The 22,146-nt window shown below is 42.9% G+C and overlaps 2 protein-coding genes across 2 annotated transcripts in view; one reads left to right on the forward strand and one right to left on the reverse strand.

Moving 5' to 3' along the window:
* TPST1 (tyrosylprotein sulfotransferase 1) overlaps positions 1-543 on the reverse strand; it is a 135,318-nt gene extending 134,775 nt beyond the window's left edge. Inside the window, exon 1 of the mRNA XM_081256125.1 lies at positions 450-543. The gene's annotated coding sequence lies outside the window, so the exon portion shown is untranslated. The remainder of the gene's footprint in view (positions 1-449) is intronic.
* The window catches only part of SEPTIN14 (septin 14), a gene marked incomplete at both ends in the record, with an annotated part of 563,121 nt that overhangs the window by 91,399 nt on the left and 449,576 nt on the right, over positions 1-22,146 (forward strand). The gene's annotated exons all lie outside the window — the stretch shown is intronic.

A 22,146-nucleotide genomic window follows, 5' to 3' on the forward strand; every position in this document is an offset into this window, starting at 1 on the left:
CCAGAATCATGAGCTGGAGAGGGACCAGTTTGCAGGAAGCAGGAAGACCATCCTTTCCTCCTTATTCCCTGGTGGCCCCTAGTGCTCAGCGGGGCGGTGGGGGGGGAATGCCTTAGAGGCATTATTTCCAGAATATTTCCAGGGGCCCCCAGTGAATCTGAAGGGTTCCAGACCTCTGGGCCTGGCCTGGCCTTCCCAACCAGGCTCCCTCACAGCCCCCTGCCTGTTTGCTCCACTCCTTACAAATATCTGCTCTGCTGTTGTACACAACCCTGGGCTGGCAGTCATGGTGGAAAGTAAGGGGTGCACACCCACAGGACACACACAGCCTGGGACAAACTGGCCACGAGTTCTTGTGTGCTGGACAGAAGGTGTATTCATTTTCTGTGGCTGCTGTAACAGATGACCACAAATGGGGGACTTAACACAAAAGGAATTTATTCTCTTACGGTTCTGAAGGTCAGAAGTCTGAAATCGAGGCGTCAGCAGGGCCGGGCTCTTTCTGCAGGCTCCAGGGGAGAATCTTTCCTTGCCTCTTCCAGCTTCTAGTGGCTGCTGGCAATCCTTGGTTTCCTTGGCCGTATCCTCCAGTTTCTGCCACTGTGGTCACATGGCCTCCTCTTCCTCTCTCTTATAAGGAAACTTGTCATTGGATTTGGGGCAGGATCCTAGGGACATGCAGATAATCCCAGATGATCTCATAGTGAGATCCTTAACTTACTTACATCAGCAAAGAGCCTTTTTCCACATAAGGTCACACTCACAGTTTCTGGGAGTTAGTACATATCTTTTGGGGGCCACCAGTCAACTTGCCATGGAAGGAATTCATGTATGCTCTCATGTATACGTTAGTTTTCCACATATTTCTCTAACAAATTCTATATTGATGATTGGGGTAATTAAAATAGGCCCTGATGGCTGTTTTGGGCCTACCCAAATATTTCTGTCCTCCCCCTGCCACACATATACACACACACACACACACATGCACAAAATAACATATCTACACAGAGATGTTTACACATTGTACCCAGGTCCTTGTACAGAAATGTGCGTGTATGCTGTATTCATTCATTTGACACATGTTTATTGAGTGCCCACCGTGTGCCAGGCCCTGTGCAGGCACTGGAAACACAGCAGTGAACAAGGCAGCAAGCCCACACCTTGTTTACATTCTGGTAAAATATTTACACACACACACACAGACACACACACACAATGAGCATAATATGGATGCAGAATCTGCAGGGCTTTTCCATGCCCAGGGCTCCCAGAAGGCCTGAAGTCAGCAATTCTAGGCCACAGGCAGCAGAGGAATGTGAATGCCCTTAATGCAAATAAAGTTACCAGCAGTCATTTTTAAAACAACAAATCCTTGATTAAGTGAAACATTTGTGGGCAGGGGTGAACCCCATTCCCAAAAGAGCAAATCTCTGCACTGCTGTGGAGGGGCTCGGAGTTCTGGGGTGTGAGATGGAGGAGTCTGAGCAAAGGGACCAGCTGGGCCTTGAACAGCCAGAGAGGCCTGAACACACACACATGCTAGATTTGAGGTTGGCTCAAAGGACAAGGTGGACAGGGCCACTTGAAGGGGAAAGAGCCTGACCACAAGAGACACAGCCAGAAGCTGGGGGCCAGCCGTTGGCAATGATGTGCAGGATAAGGTGAGACTGATGACTATATCCTGGCATTATCTATCAAAACCGGCACTCACACTAGTGCAGGGGACGTGTGAAGTGGCAAGCTGGCTAGGCTGATCTACAGACTCCAAAATTCCCTTTCCAGTATGTTCCAGTTAGGGTGGGTTACCAGCGATACTCTCTCATGAGAGTCAGAGGATGGAAGGAAGGCAGCACCTACTGTATAGCACACAGTTTCTCCCCGTTATTCACTTAATTGTTCTTCTTTTCCCCCTGGATCTTCTTTCCTGTGTGCCCGTGAACAAGCTTCTGGCTGTGCCTATGGAGCTCTAGCCTGCTTTTGACCTTCCCTTCCTTTATTGAGTGAAAACTGTGGGTAGTATGCTGCTAGTTTTTCTTTCTTTCTAACATTTTTTTTTAAAGTCACATCTTGGGCTTCCCTGGTGGCACAGTGGTTGAGAGTCCGCCTGCCAATGCAGGGGACGCAGGTTCGTGCCCCGGTCTGGGAGGATCCCACATGCCGCGGAGCGGCTGGGCCCGTGAGCCATGGCCGCTGAGCCTGCGCATCTGGAGCCTATGCTCCACAACGGGAGAGGCCACAACAGTGAGAGGTCCGTGTACCGCAAAAAAAAAAAAAAAAAAAAAGTCACATCTTGAGTGAGTAAGAAGTAGATCATTTCTGGACCAGAGCTTCAGAACAGACCACTATCTTGGCTCTTCTTGGCCCTTTGTATTTTCATATAAATTTGGAATTAGCTTGTCAAGTTCTATTAAAAAACATGTTGAGAAACAGACTCACAAACATAGAAAACAAACTTATGGTTACCAAAGGGGAAATGGGGAGGGGGAGGGATAAATTAGGAGTTTGGGATTAACAGATATACACTACTGTATATAAAATAGATAACCCACGAGGACCTACTGTATAGCACAGGGAATTATATTCAATATCTTGTAATAACCTATAATGGAAAAGAGTTGGAAAAAGAATATATATGTGTGTGTGTATATATATATATATATATGTATATATATATATATATATATATATATATATACACACACGTATGTGTAACTGAATCACTTTGCTGTACACCTGAAACTAACACATTATAAATCAACTATACTTGAATAAAAAGTCTGTTTTGAAAAAAAAAGAAACTAAAGACCTAAATAAATAGAATATAATCATTTAAAAATTATAAATAAATACATAAATAAATTTTACAAAATAAATAAAAATCATAATTTAGAAATGAAACAAAATAAATACCAAAAACAGAAAAAAAACATGTTGAGATTTTGATAAGGATATGTATAATCTAGAAATCAATTTGGGGAGAACTGATCCTTAAAATATTGTTTTCCAATCTATGAACATGGCATATTTCTCCAGCCTCAGACATAGATCAATGAATACAAAAGAAGACATCAAAATGGTGGAATTGTTGGCTCAGTGGACACCCCACAGGAATGACTGGCTGGCACTACTTGCCTTTTAGTTGCTGCCCTTGCTCCTTGCTTCCTGCTTCCAGGCTGCCAGGTTTTCATGTGACCTTGTCCGCTGCCCACAGCTGATTGGCTCAAGGGAAGGCACCTGCTTCAAGCTGATCCAATGAATGCCTTCTCCCAGATTTTTTGAACCAGAGACTGATAGAGAATTGAAACAGGCTCTTGTTGGTGTCTGAGGTTGTAAAAATATAAAATTTAGGAGCTCTCTACCATCATGTTTCAGATGATCTGGACTGAAGGATTGGAGGCAGATGCATTGCTGAGAAAAAAGAGTGAAGCTCAGAGAGGCATAGAAACAAGACAGAGAGGCTGGTGGTGTTTGAGTCTCCGACTCCGTATAGTTTCTGAGGCCCAGTTGCATTCTTGCTCCTGGGTTCCAAGACACCCATGTTCCAAGAGATCCATTGGTTCCAAGGGTCCACTGTTCCTTAAAATAAATTCATCTTCAGGCTTAAGCTATTTTGAGTTTCTACCACTCACAACCAAGAGTCCTACCTAATGCAGTTGAGTAGACTGAAAACGGGTATTCTCAAACAGATTCCAGGTAAGTGAGCCTCGGCACCTGGCCTTAACAGGCTCACAATTTGGACTGCAGTCTGGTGCCCCTAGAGAGAACCTTCTCTAGCACAGGCCAGCACTCTGTTCCCTTCCCCTGCAGGAATTTTGCTGCCTCTCTTGGGATAATTAATCAGAGGTGATCGCCCTTATCCTCCTTTTTACACAGGATTTATCTATTCTAAGCACTTGTCTTATTTTTATGTGTGGATGGCAAACTTTGGTTAGAATTTAATTACCATATTTGTCACTATGATCACCCAGATGATCACTCGAGGGCTGTTATAGGCCCAACTGGCAAGTGTCCCATAGGTCAAGATATCAAGAGGCCCCCAAAATAAGATGCAAGCTCCAGATGGGACTTCAAGAGAAATACTAAAAGTCTTCACCACTTCTGCCACTCTTTTTTTTGCGGTATGCGGGCCTCTCACTGCTGTGGCCTCTCCCGTTGCGGAGCACAGGCTCCGGACGCGCAGGCTCAGCGGCCATGGCTCACGGGCCCAGCCGCTCTGCGGCACGTGGGATCTTCCCAGACCAGGGTACGAACCCACGTCCCCTGCATCGGCAGGCGGACTCTCAACCACTGCGCCACCCGGGAAGCCCTACCACTCTTGATAATGACGCTATTCACCATGAGGCAGGGGTTGTTATAGTGATAGGAGAGTCAGACTCTGAGTTTTCAGGAGATTGGAGGGAAGAATTTTGGAGATACGGTGCTGCAGGGAAAGGGTTTGTTCTATATATACCGACAGTCCTCAACTTTGCTAAATTCAAGACTTAAACAGTCTACACATTCATACATTTCATACAGTATACACGGACAGACCTAATGCACTTTTCAAAGCCTGAATTTGCACTTTTATCTCTCATCTGACTCTGGATGATTTCAAGCTAACTCCTGGGGGTGCTGCGTAGCTGCCAAGAGTCTCATTTCAGCATCACCAGTTGTCATCATTCTCAGGATAGCAACTGATGTCATTATTTAAATATTTAATTGAAGAGAAAAATACTATACAAATGAGTATGATATAAAAATACTATACAAGTGCTGATCAGTGATAAGAAACAAAGGTCTCATGAACTTAACCCAGTTGAGACAGAAGTGGGAATGATTAGCTGAACTAAAATTGGTGACTCTTTAGCTTCAAGTCAGGTGTTTACCACACTGTAACTAGTCAATTGCATGTTTATTTGTGAAGGAAAAAAAAATTAACTTTTGTAGGACAATAAAAGACCCAGTAGACTGGGAAAATACATTCTTTTGGACAGGGCCTGGAATGGTGTATGGCCTGCTTCCACGGCCTTGGGAAGCATAATAAAGATAGTCCAGTTTTCTATGATTCTAAAAGGCAGCCTATTCTTGGCATTTTCTAAGTTACTTTGACAGCTCCAAGAAGGTTCTGGCCACTAAACTTTAACAGGGTTGTAAAAATTGTATCATGTTCCAAACTTTCTAAATCAAGATTATATTATTTTTGTTAAAAACAAGACAACAGGCCCAAAATGGAGTCACTTATACTAAGCCACATGGCACCTAAGTGAGACTTAATAATTATAGTTTTGGGGACTTCCCTGGTGGTGCAGTGGTTAAGAATCCACCTGCCAATGCAGGGGACACGGGTTTGAGCCCTCGTCCGGGAAGATCCCACATGCCGTGGAGCAACTAAGCCCGTGTGCCACAACTACTGAGCCTGTGCTCTAGAGCCCGCGAACCAAAACTACTGAGCCCGCGCACCACAACTACTGAAGCCCGCACGCTCTAGGGCCCGCGTGCCACAACTACTGAGCCCGCGTGCAACTACTGAAGCCTGCGCACCTAGAGCCCATGTTCTGCAACAAGAGAAGCCACCACAATGAGAAGCCTGTGCACCGCAATGAAGACCCAACACAGCCAAAAATAAACAAATTATAAACTTATTAGAAAATAATAATAGTTATTATAGTTTTGGCGTCTCCTGGAAATTGAATCTTAAATCAGCCAATGAGGAATTACCTGGTCAGTGAGGTAATCTGCCTGATAGACCCCTGCTCTCCCCTAAAGAAAGGTGACCTTGCTGAAACCAATCCACTTTTTGCTAGTTTAACTTCCTTACCCCCTTCCTTCTGCCAGTAAGTCTTTTATTTTGTACAGCTCCTGGGAGCTCCTTTCTATCTGCTAGATGGCATGCTGCCCGATTCATGAATCATTGAATAAAGCCAATAAGATCTTTAACATTTCCTCAGTTGAATTTCTTAACACTCTGTAACATAAATATCTCTACAACTGTCAATCTATATCTAGATGATGATAGAGAGATGACAGATACACAGATAGATGATAGATAGGGAACTATTCTCTGAGACTTATAGAACCTTTAATCAATGATGTCTGGGTCTGATTCTCTGGGAGAAAAAGGATCCAGACCTCAAGGACTGAGGATGGGGACTCTAGGATTTCTGAACCGATGAGTTAAAATAGCTTGGGAATGTGCTGTCTGTTGGGGAATAGCCGCATGAGGACACATTTTACTCATTAATGCTGATGCAGGCCAGATTGCTTTCCAAGAAAGCCCGCCCTGTCACTTTTTCCAGCCATTCTTGTCCGAGGACACAGAGGAAATTAAGAGAGCCTGGGTATTCTTGGAAGGAATGCTATGCCTGAGCTTGGTGGCCAGAGTTTCAGCAGGGGTGTGTGCAATGCAGGATGTGATGACAGAAAGAGCAGCTCCCTGGGTCCTCCAGGCAAGAGAAGGGGATTCAGCAACCAGCGACTCCCAGAGACAACAGTTCCCCAGGTTTGGAGGCCTGAGAAGATTCCACTCCAGAATCCAAGTATGACCCTATTTCCCCTGTGCTTCTGAAACATGGCCAGGGCTCACTTGGTAGCCAAATATTCTCTCTCAAGAGATTCTGCAGCTTGGATAGTTGATTTGGAAGGAAGCAGCTAAGTACCCAGTAAAGTTAGCCCAGGGGACCTTAACTGAGAACACATCACCTGGAGAGACGTCTCAAAAGTCATAGGCCCTGAACCCACTGAAACAGAAATCTGGGGCCTAGACCCATGTAGTTTGGGAAAGGTTGTGGAGATTCTAATGCAAGCCCCGAGTTAAGGGCCGGTGCAAGAGAATACTGTGCCAGTAAGGCCAGGCCATGGCCTTAATATATTTTTTTCTTTTTATGTTAAAAATGTCAGTTTCGGGACTTCCCTGGCAGTCAGTGGTTAAGACTCCACGCTTCCACTGCAGGAGGCACGGGTTTGATCCCTGGTCAGGGAACTAAGATCCCGCATGCCACGGTGTACTAGACCAGGCTTCCCATTTTAATGAGCATACAAATCACACATCTTGTTCAAGTGCAGATTCTGATTCAGCAGGTCTAGGGTGGGGGCCTGACAATTTACATTTCTAACAAGTTCCCAGATGATACTTATGGTACTGGTCCATGGTCCACACTTTGAGTAGCAAGGGGGCTGGGTCAGTGGTTCTTAACCTGGGGCGATTTTGTCATCAACACCCCCAGGGGACATCTGGCAGTGAGAAATGTCTGGAGATGTTTTTGCTTGTCAACTGGAAGTGGAGGGTGTTAACCACCTAGCTGGTAGAGGCCAGGGACACTGCTAAACATCCTACAGTGCATGGACAGTGCGCACAGCAAAGAATTATCCAAGCAAATTGTCTGTGGCTCTGAGGCTGAGAAACCCTGGGCTAAAACCAAACAGAATTTATAAGGTTCTGAAAAGTAGTTAATTTAGTCTTAACTCTTTGCCCCGTCAAAGGTCTAAAAAGGTTGGCAATTGGATTTAAGGAGGACAATTTTGGGAGAGAATTTTCTAGAAGGAGAGGTGTGTTTGCTTCACATCTAGTGACTGAAGAAAAGGATTCCTCGGAGAACTCACCCAAGTACCCAAGCCTCAAAGATCTGGCTTTAAACATTCCACAAATCCGAAACCAACTCACAGCAGTAGTGCTCAAATAAGAACTTTTCCGATTCCCTTTTCTCTCTTCCCTTTTTTGTATTCCATGTCCAAGCTAGCTACTCAAAAGTTAACTACTCGGACTCCATTCCTCACTTCAGGTTTCCCACCTGGGCCCCAGATTACAGTCTTCACCCTGAGAATCCTCTCACCTCTTCTTAAGTCCCACCAGGTTTTCAGGGCCCCACTGAAACACTTTCCTTGACCATCCTAGCCTGGGGTGGTCTGGCTTTTTTTCTGTTTTTTCTAGATTTGCTGGCACTCTATGTATGCCCCTGTGACCACAGCTCTCTTCACATTGTATTCTTTAAAAAAAAAAAAAACAGCTTTATAGAGATGTAATTCACATTCCATACAATTCACCCATTTAAAGCATACTATTCAATGGTTTTTAGTATATTCAGAAATATGCGCAACCATCACCACAGTCGATTTTAGAACAACTTCAGCACCTCCAAAAACTAAATCCTGTACCTTTAGTTATTACCCCTCATCCTCCATCTCCCTCTAGTCCTAAGCAAACATTAATCTACTCTCTGTCTCTATAAATTTCCCTATTATAGACATTTCATACAAATGGAATAATATAATATATGGTATTTTGTAACTGGCTCCTTTCACTTAGCATAATGTTTTCAAGGTTTATCCATGTTGTAGCACGTATCAGCACTGCATTCCTTTTTATGGCCAAATAATGCTTCATTGTATGGGTATGCTACATTTTGTTTATCCATTCCTCACTTGATGGACATTTGGGTTGTTTCTACCTTTTAGCTATTGTGAATAATGCTGCTGTGACATTTGTGTACAAGTTTTTGTGTGGACATATGTCTTCATTTCTCATGGGGATGTATGTAGGAGTGGAATTGCTGGGTCATATGGTAACCCTATGTTTAGTCATTTCAGGACCTGCCAGACTGTTTTCCACGTAGCTGCACCATTTCACACTGCCACCCATAGTGTCCGAGGTTTCCACTTTCTCCACATTCTCATCAACACTCATGTGTATTTCTGATTAGCCATCTTGGTCATATGAAGTGGTATCTCATTGTGGGTTTGATTTGCATTTCCCTGATGGCTAATGATGTTGAACATCTTTTCACGTGCCCTTGGGCCATTTGTATTTCTTCCTTGGAGAAAAGTCTATTCAGATCCTTTGCCTATATATATATATATATATATATATATATTTTATGTGTGTGTGTGGTACGCGGGCCTCTCACTGTTGTGACCTCTCCCGTTGTGGAGCACAGGCCCCAGATGCGCAGGCTCAGCAGCCATGGCTCATGGGCCCAGCCGCTATGCGGCATGTGGGATCCTCCTGGACCGGGGCACGAGCCCGTGTCCCCTGCATTGGCAGGCGGACTCTCAACCATTGCGCCACCAGGGAAGCCCCCTTTGCCTATATTTTAATTGGATTGTTTGTTTGTTTGTTTTTATTATCATTGCACTCTAAGAATTCTTTATATATTCTGCAGACAAGCCACTTATCAGACATAAGATTTGCAAATATTTTCTTCCATTCTGTGGGTTATCTTTTCATTTTCTTGATAGGGAGCAAAGATAGCCCATAGAGGAATCGTATGTTGGGCAAAAATATCCAGGTCCTAGTGTCCCTGTCATACGTATCATGGTCTGGGGCTGCCCAGTAAGACCCTGGCCTCAGTGTGAAAGCTGAGGCAGATCGTGAGATGCAGACAGCTGGAGGCTGTCAGCTACCTGCACACCTGGCAGCTGAAGGACACGTTCTTTCTTGAGGGAGATCCAACTATCACATCTCCGTGGCTCCCAGCGCCTTTTGTTTTTAAAAGGAAAATCCCATAAAATATATTTTCTTTCTCTTTTTTTTCCCTTTTTTTCAGAAGCAAGATGAGGAGAGGCAGTGTTTCTTCAGATAAAAACAGAGTCCTCAGCCTGGGTCCTGCAAGCCAAGAGTGTTTGTAATGTGCCCTGGTGGTGTTCCCGGGATGAAGCAGTGTACCCAAGGGAGTACCTCCGAGTGGCCCAGGGAGGCCAGATGCTAAACAGACCTGGAGTCCCAAACGTACTAAGACCCTTGAGCACAGGTCCCTCGGAGCAGAATGTGTGAGAAACCTGCAGGCCTGGACTGTGGATGAAGACGGAAGAAGACAGATAGACAGAACGAGCGTCAAGGGTGAAGCCAGGTTCTCTCCTAGGTGAGTGAGCCTGGCCTGGGGCCTGTGCTGTGGTGGGTAAAAGAGCCCCCACTTAAACAAGACACCATTTCCTGCCTCCTTTCCCACTGCTTCCTCTTATGTCTTCTCATCCTATTCTCGCCTAGTTTCATATCAATACACTACTCTGTGAATTCATGGGGGACGCTGTGATCCCCCTTCAGAAATGAAGATCCCCTTTCAGGAATGAAGCACAAATTACCTCAGAGTGACCCCCATGGATAAGACTCAGCCACCTTCAAGAATAGTAGCCTCAGCTAAGGAGAGCTACCTTACCCAAGGTCACATCCTCACCTCAGGCAGCCCTCATCTAAGGACTGATTGACATCAGAGGATAACAGTCAGGCCCTCTCACTCCACCTCCAACTTCAAACCAGCTCTGAAGGTTTATCCCAGCCTCAGCTAGAAGCAGCTCAGGCTCAGGGCTTCCCTGGTGGTGCCGAGGTTAAGAACCCGCCTGCCAATGCAGAGGACACGGGTTCGATTCCTGGTCCAGGAAGATCCCACATGCCGTGGAGCAACTAAGCCCATGTGCCACAACTACTGAGCCTGAGCTCTAGAGCCCGCGAGCCACAACTACTGAGCCCACGTGCCACAACTACTGAAGCCTGTGTGCCTAGAGTCCGTGCTCCACAAGAGAAGCCACTGCAATGAGAAGCCTGCACACCTCAACGAAGAGTGGCCCCTGCTCACCACAACTAGAGAAAGCCTGTGGACAGCTACGAAGACCCAAAGCCGCCAAAAATAAAAAATAAATAAACAAATAAATTTATAAAAAAGAAGCAGCTCAGGCTCTAACAGAAACATCAGGAGATCTTGGCTACCCCTTCTCTCACTCCATCCTGCTCCACATCAAAGGAATCCCCCATCAGCATAGTTCTCCAGTCTCGCAGCTTGGATTGGAATAGTCCATCCAAAGCTCTGGGCGAAGCCAAAAGTCACAATACATAGACGCTTAAAGCAGAAGTCTGTTCAAGGGGATGTCGAACACAAGAACCGGACTAGATGCTATTTGTGGTGCTCTGCAGATCCAGCAACACAGGAGTGGGTGAGGAGGAAGAGAGAAACATGCCACTCAGATTGTATTGCACCTCTCAGGTTGCTCTTCTGGAAAATTCAGCCCCAGGAAAGCAACCAGCCTTCTAGCTGTAAATCAATTTCAGTTATTTCTTCCTTTCCTCCCTTACTTCCTCTCCCTTTCTCTTTCTTTCTCTCTTCCTCCCTCACACCTTTCCTTCCTTCTCATTCTTTTTCTTTCTTTCTTTCTCTCTTTCTTTCCATTCTTCAAACTTAATTTTTTCCAAAGATTAAAAAAAATACTTATTACAAACACCTTGGAACACACAGCAAAGTACTAAAATGGAAAGACAACTACCACTCAGAGACAATCACTAGTAACATTCTGAAAGCTCCTTCTGGCCTTATTAACATACAGTTCTTAAAAATCATAGATGAGGGGGGCTTCCCTGGTGGCGCAGTGGTTGAGAGTCCGCCTGCCAATGCAGGGGACATGGGTTCGTGCCCCGGTCCGGGAGGATCCCATGTGCTGCGGAGCGGCTGGGCCCATGAGCCATGGCCGCTGAGCCTGCGCGTCCAGAGCCTGGGCTCCACAACGGAAGAGGCCACAACAGTGAGAGGCCCGCGTACTGCAAAAAAAAAAAAAAAAATCATAGATGAGGGACTTCCCTGGCGGTCCAGTGGTTAAGACTCTGCGCTTCCACTGCAGGGGGCGCGGGTTCGATCTCTGGTTGGGATCCCACATGCCACATGGCACGGCCAAAAAAAAAAAAAAGATGAGAACATGTTTGAGGTAGACTCTTGCAGCAAAGGATTCCCTCTATCCAAGCCCTTGTCTGATGCCCTCCCACACTGACTCTGGGCTTGGTCATCGTGACTGGCTCTGGCTAACGTTGATGTAAAGGCCTGGATCTAAGTCCTTTTTTCCATATGTATAAATATAAATATATGTACATATATTACATATACACACATATATATGACAAGTATACCCCAAATATTTATCTATTCTCATCTGGGATCACACATTATTACAGTTTTACAGTGTATTTTCCATATAAGAGAGAATGTCTCTATTATTACTCTTATTTTTCACAGATTTCTAAAAATTATTGTGTTTATTCTTTCAGGTAATGTGTACTGGACACTTGTCATGTTTTGGAGCTGCCTCTTCAGAGCATTTTCTGCTTTATGAATCCTGCCCCTTCCCCATCTCCCAAGAGAGAAGCCAGGAAATGTGAGTTCCCCGCCTCCCTTGCAGCTAAGGAATGGGCATGTGACCTAGGCTCCAGCAATCTCACCTACTTGTGTGAAACTTTAGTTTAGAAATAAACAACGTGAGAAAGATGGCTCTGTGTGGAACCTGTTTGTTTGTTCATGAGGGTGACAACTGACATCTAGCTTTGAGGGCTGGCAATAGCTGTGAGGTTGAGTTTTAGGCATCAATGTGGCATTGGTGCTGGTGCAGTAGTGGTCACAGTTGGTTTACATCCCTAGCATCAGTGCCGATGGGCTCAGTGCCCAGCAGTGGGAAGACTGGTTCCCTCATTAGGTCAGTTCTGCAACGTGTCTGGGCACTGTTCCTCGGAGCTCAGTGCCAAGGGGTTCTGAGAGTTCCCCAATGCGGACTGATAAATACCTTTTCTGTGCAGACAAGCTAGAGTGTGTTCTGATGTAACTGAGAATCTTGAATGACACACTGGGAAAGACTAAATTAGGGAAGAGATGTATCCAGAATGAATTGTATGTATTGTCTGGAGTCTAGATGGACCCTTGATATTTAACGTGTGGTCCATGTAGACCAGTAGCACCAGCAGCACCTGGGAATTTGTTAGAAATGCTTAATCTTACCTCTACTTCAGTCTTGCTGAATCCAAATTTTCATTATAACAAGATCCCCAGGGGATTCATAAACACAGATTGAGAAGCACCGGTCTAGCAATTCCCAATGCTGCTACACTTTAAAATCACTTGGGTACCATTTTAAACATTGATGTCCATTTACATCCTACATGACAACAATTGATTCAGGAAAGAATCATCAGTGGAGCCAAAACCACGGGGCAAAATGTTGTTGGGGAATAGGTTTTTCCACAGCTCAAAGAATTTCCCCACAGATGACTTACTAGTTATAAAGGGGGAAAAATGACCTTTACAGCAGAGAAATCTGGCAGACACTAGGCAAACAAGTGACACAACTTAACATCACAAATAATTAGTCAAAGTGACAGCATAAGCCTCCTGATAAGAAAACGATATCACCTATGTAGAATTTCTGCCAAAAAATGATTAACCTGAACCTCATACTGCAGTGGCAAAAACCAGACAAATCCAAATTGACAATCTGAAGAACAGCTGCTCAGACTCTTCAAAAACTCGTCAAAAAGTTTCACAAGAGTCTAAAAAGACTGAGAACCGTTCTAGATTAAAGGCATCCACTGATGATTCTTTCCTGAATCAATTGTTGTCATGTAGGATGTAAATGGATAACTAAATGATAACTAAATGCACTGTATAATCTCTAATTACATACTGACTTGAGGGGGAAAAGGCTATAAAGGACATTTTCAGGACAATTTTGGGGAAATCTGAATATTGGTAGAATTGTATCAATGTTAAATGCTCCAGGTGTGATAATTATAATGTGGTTTGTGAAATTAATTTTCTTAAACTCAGCTAAAATTGGAGTAGGGACAGGCCTGTAGGGAGAGCTCTCATGACCGCCATGCATCATCAATTACTCCAAACAGGAAGAGACCTCACCTACACCTCCCACCGGAAGGTGCCTCTACACTACTATCCAGCAGGGAGAAGAAGACCCCTCTCTGCCCCATGACAGCCCAGCTAATCAAAAACTAGCAGCCCAACCAATGAGAATCCACCATACTTTGGACTCCCAGCTTCCTCCGATGGATTCTTTGGTTATCACAGACCCTCTCAACTCCCCCCTTTTCCCCATAAAAGCAAGTTCCCCTTCCTTGTTCTCTGGATTTGCCTATGGTGTGCTGTAGTTCACAAGTCCCAAATTGGAATTCCTCTGCTATCCCTAAATAAACTCACTTTTGCTGGTAAAATAGCTGGCTATTATATTATTAAAGTTGACGTATTTGGTGTCAGAAGTGGGGTCCAAAGGAGGTGGACCTGAGAGACGATGGCTCCCAGAACTGAACGAGGTACCTGCACCAAGCCCTTTATGCTCATTGCTTCCATGGGTCACCACCTGCTTTCAGTTTGGAGTCTCATCTTGGTTTCCAAGCTCCACGCTTTTTGCATTTTGAGCTCTCGGACTTCATTTGGGATCTGAAAAGGTTTTGTTCTTTCTGGTTCAAGGTTTCATCTTTGGTGAGTACTCAGTTGCTTTCTGGAGTGTGGCAGTGAGGTTCTCTTTTGGGGACCAAGCTAACTGGGATATAAGATTTTGTTTTAGTCCTTTTGGAATCTGGGTTAGGACTCTAGCAACTTTCTTGGGTTTCCAGGAGAACTTAAGAAAATGAGACCCTGGCCATCTAAATGCTCTGAGGGCAGCCCTCCTTTGGGGACTCCAGCTGGTTTCATGTTTAAAAACTATGGGCTCCCCACATGCACATTTTCAACTAAGTGGGCTGAGAAAACTAAAGGTAATTCAGAATTACAGTGGCCATTAGGGGTAGTTTTCAGTCTTCCCAAACTCATTTTTTTTTATAAGACTAAATTGGAGGTCCATGGTTTTAAAATTAAACAAAACAAATGGTATATTTATTTTTATTGGTACCTGGAAGCTTCCAAATACACACAAAACTCTAAAATTACCTCTTTGCAAGATACCGTTTCTAAATTGGCAGAAACAACCGAAAAACTAGAAAAGAACTAAATGACTGGGACTTCCTTGGTGTTCCAGTGGTTAAGACTCCGGGCTTCCAATGCGGGGGGTGCGGGTTGATGCCTGGTTGGGGAGCTAAGATCCCACATCCCACATGCTGCACAGTATGGCCAAAAAAAAAAAAAAAGAGAGAAAGAGAGAGAAAAGAACAAAATGACTTCTGAAACCTCATACTTCTTGTGTTCCCCTCCCCCAGGTTCTTTGTCTCAGACTCCACCTTGTGCTCTGGCCCCACCCCCAATGCCACTTTCCTCTTTCCTCTGTGAAAACCAGCCCCTTTAAAATCGAACTCTCTGAGGATCCAAATGCTAAACCCCTAGTTACTGTTTCTAAGTTATCTGGAGCAAATAAACAACTAGAAGGAAGGATTTAAATATCAACTGCCCTAGATTTTTGATAACAGGAGAAAAGTTGCTTTCTGTTTGTCTTTGTTGAAGCTTTTTGGTAAGTCACCCCATCCTGTTCAAAAGGGGGAACCTTGTTTTAAATAAGTCCAACTTACGGAGCACCCTTAAAACAGAGAAGTCCAAACTCTTAGGGAGACAATAAAATGCATTCTTTGATTGGTATGCAGAAGCTTCTAAAAGACAAATTGACTCCATCCATAAACAGCTCTAAAAGCATTCTTACAGCATGCCAGAGACAAAATTTGGATCTAACTATTCTTTTGAGTTTGTATCTGAGACATGGCTAAAATTTAAAACAAACCTAGAAGGTCCCTGTTCACATCTGTCTGTATTTTCATTTGTGTCTATGTGTATATATGTGTGGCTTTTTTTTCCCCTTTTCTACCTGTAGATGGTATTGCTAAAATTAATTTATAAAAGAGCTCTATTTAATTGGTTTAAAAACAAACATGCACTTATATGAGTTAAAATATAACAGAGACTGGACCAGGTGCTTTTCAGCTTTACATGATCTGAGATTAATGTTGGTGAATGAAAGCTAGTTTGGGGTTTAATTAAAATAGGCATATCTTTGGAGTTAGCAACACTGAAAATAATGCAGGCATACTATTTTTATTCTACCTGAGCTTACTGGTCAGATAAGTTCATGTTACCTTTGTTACAAAATTTGTCAGCAAGAAAAATAACTTGGTATGATAAAAATTTTTGTGAGTGATCTAAACATGACTGTTGAAAACAAGTAAATTGGATGTGAATGAGATAAAGGTTTATAAGTAATGCTTTTAGGTAGCTTCCCCAAATCTTTTTGGTAACTTGGAATCTTACAGTTTTGCTAAGTTAAATGATGGGTAATCATTAAATATCTACATCATGCCCAAGTAAGATAAAATACTGAAACATTACTAAAAATGGGTTCATTCACTTTGGGCTTCCTTTACAAAGGAATTAAAGGTAGTTGGATCTATTGGTAAGCATGCCATATTTTGGAAATTTTACTGTGGGGAAAATATGCTTTTAGGAGTTATGAAATGTATGCAGAAATTTGTCAATAACAGACCATTCTAGTGAAGTTACTAGGAATAATAAGGGAAAATAACTCTGTATGCAAGGAAAGAAGGATATGTGCTTTTGTCATTAAAAGGTATGAGGAATGGAAATTTTGTTGAGGGAAAGAAAGTAATTTCGTCCTAAGACAAGGCTGATTGTTTCAGAATAGGAAAGAGGAAAGGCAGGACAAAACTAAATGGAAATAGTAAGTTGTAGAAGATTTGTGGAAAAAGAATCTTTGAAAAAAGAAACTTTATGTGTGGTCAAGCTGGGGAAGAATATAAAGGTTTTGAGACTAAGCTTTAAAATCAGTGGTGTACTTATATAAAACTAAAACAATTTTCTTTCATTTGCTAAAAGAACAAGATTTTCTTGGAATATTGATCTACTCCTGACAAAAAATTGTGAAAGTTTTTCCTTACCTTTAAGTAATCGGCTTAGAAAACAGAGATTTCTGTTTTACCAAAATTATTTCCTGTGCTTCATGTTGTCTTAATCAAGTCTCTGATTAGTTAAGAAAATGGAATCTTCTCAATATTAAAAGAGCTAAGTCTCCCTTACAACTATGTAACATTTTCTATTTGTCTTTGAAATCTTTTATTGTTACTTTGATCAAATAGATAATTAAGTATCATTTTATAATGATCTGTGGTCCTGTTTGTTAAGTTCTGTACCTATTGCTTGTTGAACCTTTGCAAAAATGACATGCCTAATAAGATGAGCTAGTTCAGCACTTTGAGGTAATTTCTAGCACTTACAACCTTGACTAAATATGGACTTTAAACAAGAAATGCCTGAGAGTTCTTCCTACCACCTTTCCTTGTTACTCAAATAGAGACTCAAGAGGTTTCTGATTTGTGTACTTCCCTCCCACATGGGACATAACAACCAGGGAAGATCCTTCCTGGCACCGAGGGACAAACCACTACGTGCAGAGATCCTGACTCTTGATCAGCAATGCTTTCAAGGAAAGATTTTGATCAAAAGGGGGAAATGTGGAATCAATTAAAGAAACCTCAGCTAAAACTGGAGTTGGGACAGGCCTGTAGGGGGAGCTCTCATGCCCCACCATGCATCATTGATTGCTCCAAACAGGAAGAGATATATACCTACATCTCCAACAGGAAGATGACTCTACTTTACTATCCAGCACAAGAAGAAAACTTCTCTCCACCCATGACAACCCAGGCAATTAGAGACTGTAGTAGCCCAACCAGTGAGAAGGCTCCATACTTTGAACTACCAGCTTCCTCCAATGGACTCTTTGGTTATCACAAGCCCTTCCCAATTCCCTGCTTTTCCCTATAAAAGCAAGTCTCCCTTCCTTATTCTCTGGACTTGCCTATTGTCCACCATGGTTCACATATCCCAAATTTCAATTCCTCTTTTATTCCCAAGTAAACTCACTTTTGCTAGTAAAATAACTGGCTATTATATTTAAATTAGAGTTGACAGGTTATGTATAAGAGTACACTTGTTCTCAGGAAATACATACAGAAATATATAAAGTGTCATGATACCTACACTTTATTTTAAATAGTTTAGGGAGGGCTTCCCTGGTGGCGCAGTGGTTGAGAGTCCGCCTGCCGATGCAGAGGACATGGGTTCGTGCCCCATTCCAGGAAGATCCCACATGCCGCGGAGCGGCTGGGCCTGTGAGCCATGGCCGCTGGGCCTGTGCATCCGGAGCACAGGCTCCGCAACGGGAGAGGCCACAACAGTGAGAGGCCCACGTATCGCAAAAAGAAAAAAAAAAATAGTTTAGGAAAAAAATCCATATATAAAAGAGAGAAATAAAAACAAAAGTTACAAAATGCCAAATGTTAACATTTGGTAAACTTAGGTCAAGGGTCAGCACATTTCTTCTGTGAAGGGCCAGACAGTAAATATGTTAGGCATTACCATCTCTATTGCAATACTCAACTCTGCTATTTTAGTGTGAAAGCAGCCATATGTAAACAAACAGGTGATAAAACACGATATGGAAAATCGTGTACTAATTTTATCTCATTAAGATTAGAAAAGAACCATTTCAAAAATTTCCTTCTCTGAAAGGACATGCACCAAGATGTTACCAATGATGACTCCTGAAGGAGCAGGGAGTTGGTGAAAGGGAACTTTATGTTTTACTTTATATACTTTTGTATTGTTTAAATGTTCAAAAGAATGCTTTGGGTTTTTTCTTTTTTTTTTTTTTTCATTAAGTTGCTTCTTGGAATAGTCAGCTTTTGCTGCAGTAACAAACAACCCCAAACCTCAGTGGCTTATAACAACAAATATTTGTTTCTCATGTTACATGAGGGCTGAGGATAGGCTGCACTTTGGATCTGTGTACTTTCTCACTCTAGGACCCAGGCCAAAGGAAGAGACCTATCTGAAACATACTGTTCTCATAGCAGAGGGCAAAATCACTAGAGACCAAGCCAAACTATGCAATTCTTTGCTTTTAAAGTTTCTGCTCAGACATTATATGAGTCATTCCTGCTCACTTGCCAAAAGCCATAAGAAGTAACATGGCCAAACCTCACAATGGACTGCTTAGCAAGAAGGTATATATAATCACCTTACAGGGAAGGGAAGGAGTAATGGTGAAACAATTATATACTCTACTATACGTCTGTTGAATTAATTAAATCTACTTGGAGGAAATATATATTTTTTGCTCTTATATATATTTTTTTCTATTGACCTATTTTTTTCTTTTCTTTTTTTTTTTTTTTTTTTTTTGCGTGGTACACAGGCCTCTCACTGTTGTGGCCTCTCCCATTGCGGAACACAGGCTCTGGACGCGCAGGCTCAGTGGCCATGGCTCACAGGCCTAGCCACTCCGCGGCATGTGGGATCTTCCCGGACCGGGGCACGAACCCGTGTCCCCTGCATTGGCAGGCGGACTCTCAACCACTGCACCACCAGAGAAGCCCTTCTTTTCATTTTTTAATTCCCTATTTGAAGACAGAGACAGAAGAGTTCTCAGCAATGCTTTTCAAACTATGGGTGCTAACCCATTAGTGAGTCATGAGATTGCGTGGAGGCACAATCAACATATTTGTTTAAAAGGACAGACTAGAATACAATAGAAGAGAAAATTATAAGAGAACGTTGCACATAGTAAAGATAAGGACTGTTTCATAAAACTTTGGTTTCAGTTACATATATATGTATATATGTCCATATGCTGATATAAACTGTATATTTTGCTGTAAGTTTTAGTAAAAAAAAATTTTTTTAAGCCTTGACTCAGAGGACAGGACAGATTGAGGGACTGACTGCTCCCCATTCCCATTTGGACTCAAGGATGCTGACACCAAGGATGAGGCTAACACTAAGGACCAAAGGAAAGCCAAGAAGCACTTGGGGTACACAGCCAGAAATGAACCAAGACATAAACTCAGAGAGCTAACATTTGCTGGACATTGACTCTGCCAGGAATGCATTAGCCCTCTGTGAACATGATTTCATTTGATAACACCCCTGCTAATATCCCAGGAGGTAGTTACTCTGATTATTCACATTTCATAGATGGAGAGATCAAGGAAGTTAAGTAATTTCAAGGCCCTGCAACAAGTAAACAGCAGAACCTGGATTCATCTGGCCTAGGGCTTGTACTCCTGCTAGGCACTCACCAGTATGGCTTCCAAGAGCAAGGGCCAGGTCACTCAAAGGAGGCTGAAAACCAGAGAGAGTATTAAAGGGCATGTGAGGTGTGTGTATGTTCTTGCACAAAAGTATAGACAGGATTCAGGCACTCTGAACAGTCCTATCGTAGTTGTCCTTTACTCAAGATACCTCATGGGGCTGCCCCAACCCTCATTCTCCAAGACATTGTTTATAGCCTTCACCACTGTTCCCACACTGTCAGTGCCAAGAAAGTTCCTGATGGACTGTAAGGTTCTCTCCCATTCCTCGTAACCAGAGGCTGAGTTAGAGCCCCAAACTGTTCAGACCTCTTCTCCTGGCTCATGTGTGATCCAGGTGGGCTCTGGCCAGAACAACTGCTAGAAGGAGGGCTGGTTGGTGGGTGTGACTGAAAGTTCCAACCTTCTAATCACTTGGTCTTTCTGGTGACCAGCCCCATCCTGAAGCTATCTAGGGGCTCCACACTATATCATCTCATTAGCATAAACTCAGATGTGCTCAAAAAAGTGGGCTCCTTATGAGTAACTAAAGATAATCCCATCACTCAGGAAATCTCAAGGGTCTCAGGAGCTCTGTGCAAGGAACCGGGAACAAAGACCAAATATATTTCTTATTATATCACACATATATAGTATGCTATCTTTTGCTTGAGAATGAGGGGAAAATAAACATATCTGATTATCATTATGAAATAAAACACAAGAAGGATAAATCAGGAAACAATGTCATTGGTTACCTACAAGGGGTGGAGGAGAATAGGTGGAAGTGATATTCCTCTGGGCATACCTTTTTTTATAGATTTGACTTTTGAAAGTATGGCAATATGTCACACATTCAAAAATAAAATTAAATCAATAAGAATGGAAAGGAGGTAAGTTAAAACTGAAAGCAAACTGAAACAATGGAAATAATCAAATAAGCACCATAACCACACTAAAAAGAAAAGAAGAATCAATTCAAGTAACTTAACATAGTATTTAACTACATACCCTCAAATGGGGGCAGGGGTGTGGCGGGAGGGGGAAGAATTGGAAACAAATACTGAACTCCTTTTGGTAGGTCTGCTGTTTGTAATGGTGTGGGCAAAGCAATTCAGAAACCATCTTGGATGTAATAAACTACTTTAGATGTAATATAGGATTGAGCAAATATGTTGATACGGTTGGGAGCCAGGATTCTCACTGAGGGAGGGACATATAAATACGGAGTGGGCAAAGCAAGAAATAACTCTGTGAGGAGGTATCAGTGTAAATTCATGATTTCTAAAATATGTATATGCATGTAGATATTATACATATGTATGAATATGCAAATATGTGTACGTATGTACATGTGCATACACAAGCATATATTTCCTAGCTGTCCATTGAAAGAGCCAGGAGGCAAAGGCACTACAGTAGCAATGAGGACACCCAGTTCTCTGAACTTGATCTCTGATACCTTCACCACTACAAGGAGTCATGCTCCTCACAGAAATGACTGAGTCAGGGCCTGGTACAAGATAGGCTTGGAACCCCATCCAGGAAGTAAGGCAGCACTTTTGAAAAAATGGGGTTTTGAGGGCAGAATGGAAGATGCGGAGGGAGTGCTGGAGTCAGCAAACCCATTTCGTAACCATCGCGGTAAAGACTGGATTAGGGAAGAATCAGGCGATGCTCAATCTAGGGGGCAATTTTGTTAAGGAAAATTTGCATGGTCTCCCTGCACTGCTTATTCGTTGTAAGGGAGAAAACACTAGCAGTAATTAATTATATAGTATTTAGGTGTAAAGAGTCATGATGTATTTAACTCAGTTTAAGATAGTTTGGGGGAAAATGCATATTTTTGTATTGTGCTGCTTTCATTTTTGCAACTTTTTGTAAGCTTGGAATTATTTCTGGATGGTTAAAAAAACAAAAACAAACAAACAAAAAAACGTCATTACACAGAAAGTGTCTGAGAGTAAAGCTCACTAAGAATGCAGTTTTCATCCAAGAGAGGGTTGGGGTCTGACTGAGTAATCACAGCAGATGAGGAGCTGAGCTAGGTGACCCCAGCTGATAGGATACAGAGGCTGAATCCCAGGTAGTGGAGGTGGATAGTATGGGCCTATTGGAGATGCCCAATTGTAGCTGGAGAGGTGAATGTCCACCACAAAGCCTGATCCAATAAGGCACCTGTGACTAATGCACACACCTGGCCTTGTGTGGCTTAGGCCACTGTCAGCCCTGGAGAATAAGCCTCCCACAGTGGAGATCTCCAGACACAGGTTCAGCATCTCCTATACCAACCTCATGTGATCCTGACCCATTGGAGCTTGTTCTTGGCTCCATTTCTGACTGTGATC

This window comes from Mesoplodon bidens, assembly GCF_964165515.1.
Source record: "Mesoplodon bidens genome assembly, chromosome: 15".
In the NCBI taxonomy this organism is placed as follows: domain Eukaryota; kingdom Metazoa; phylum Chordata; class Mammalia; order Artiodactyla; family Ziphiidae; genus Mesoplodon; species Mesoplodon bidens.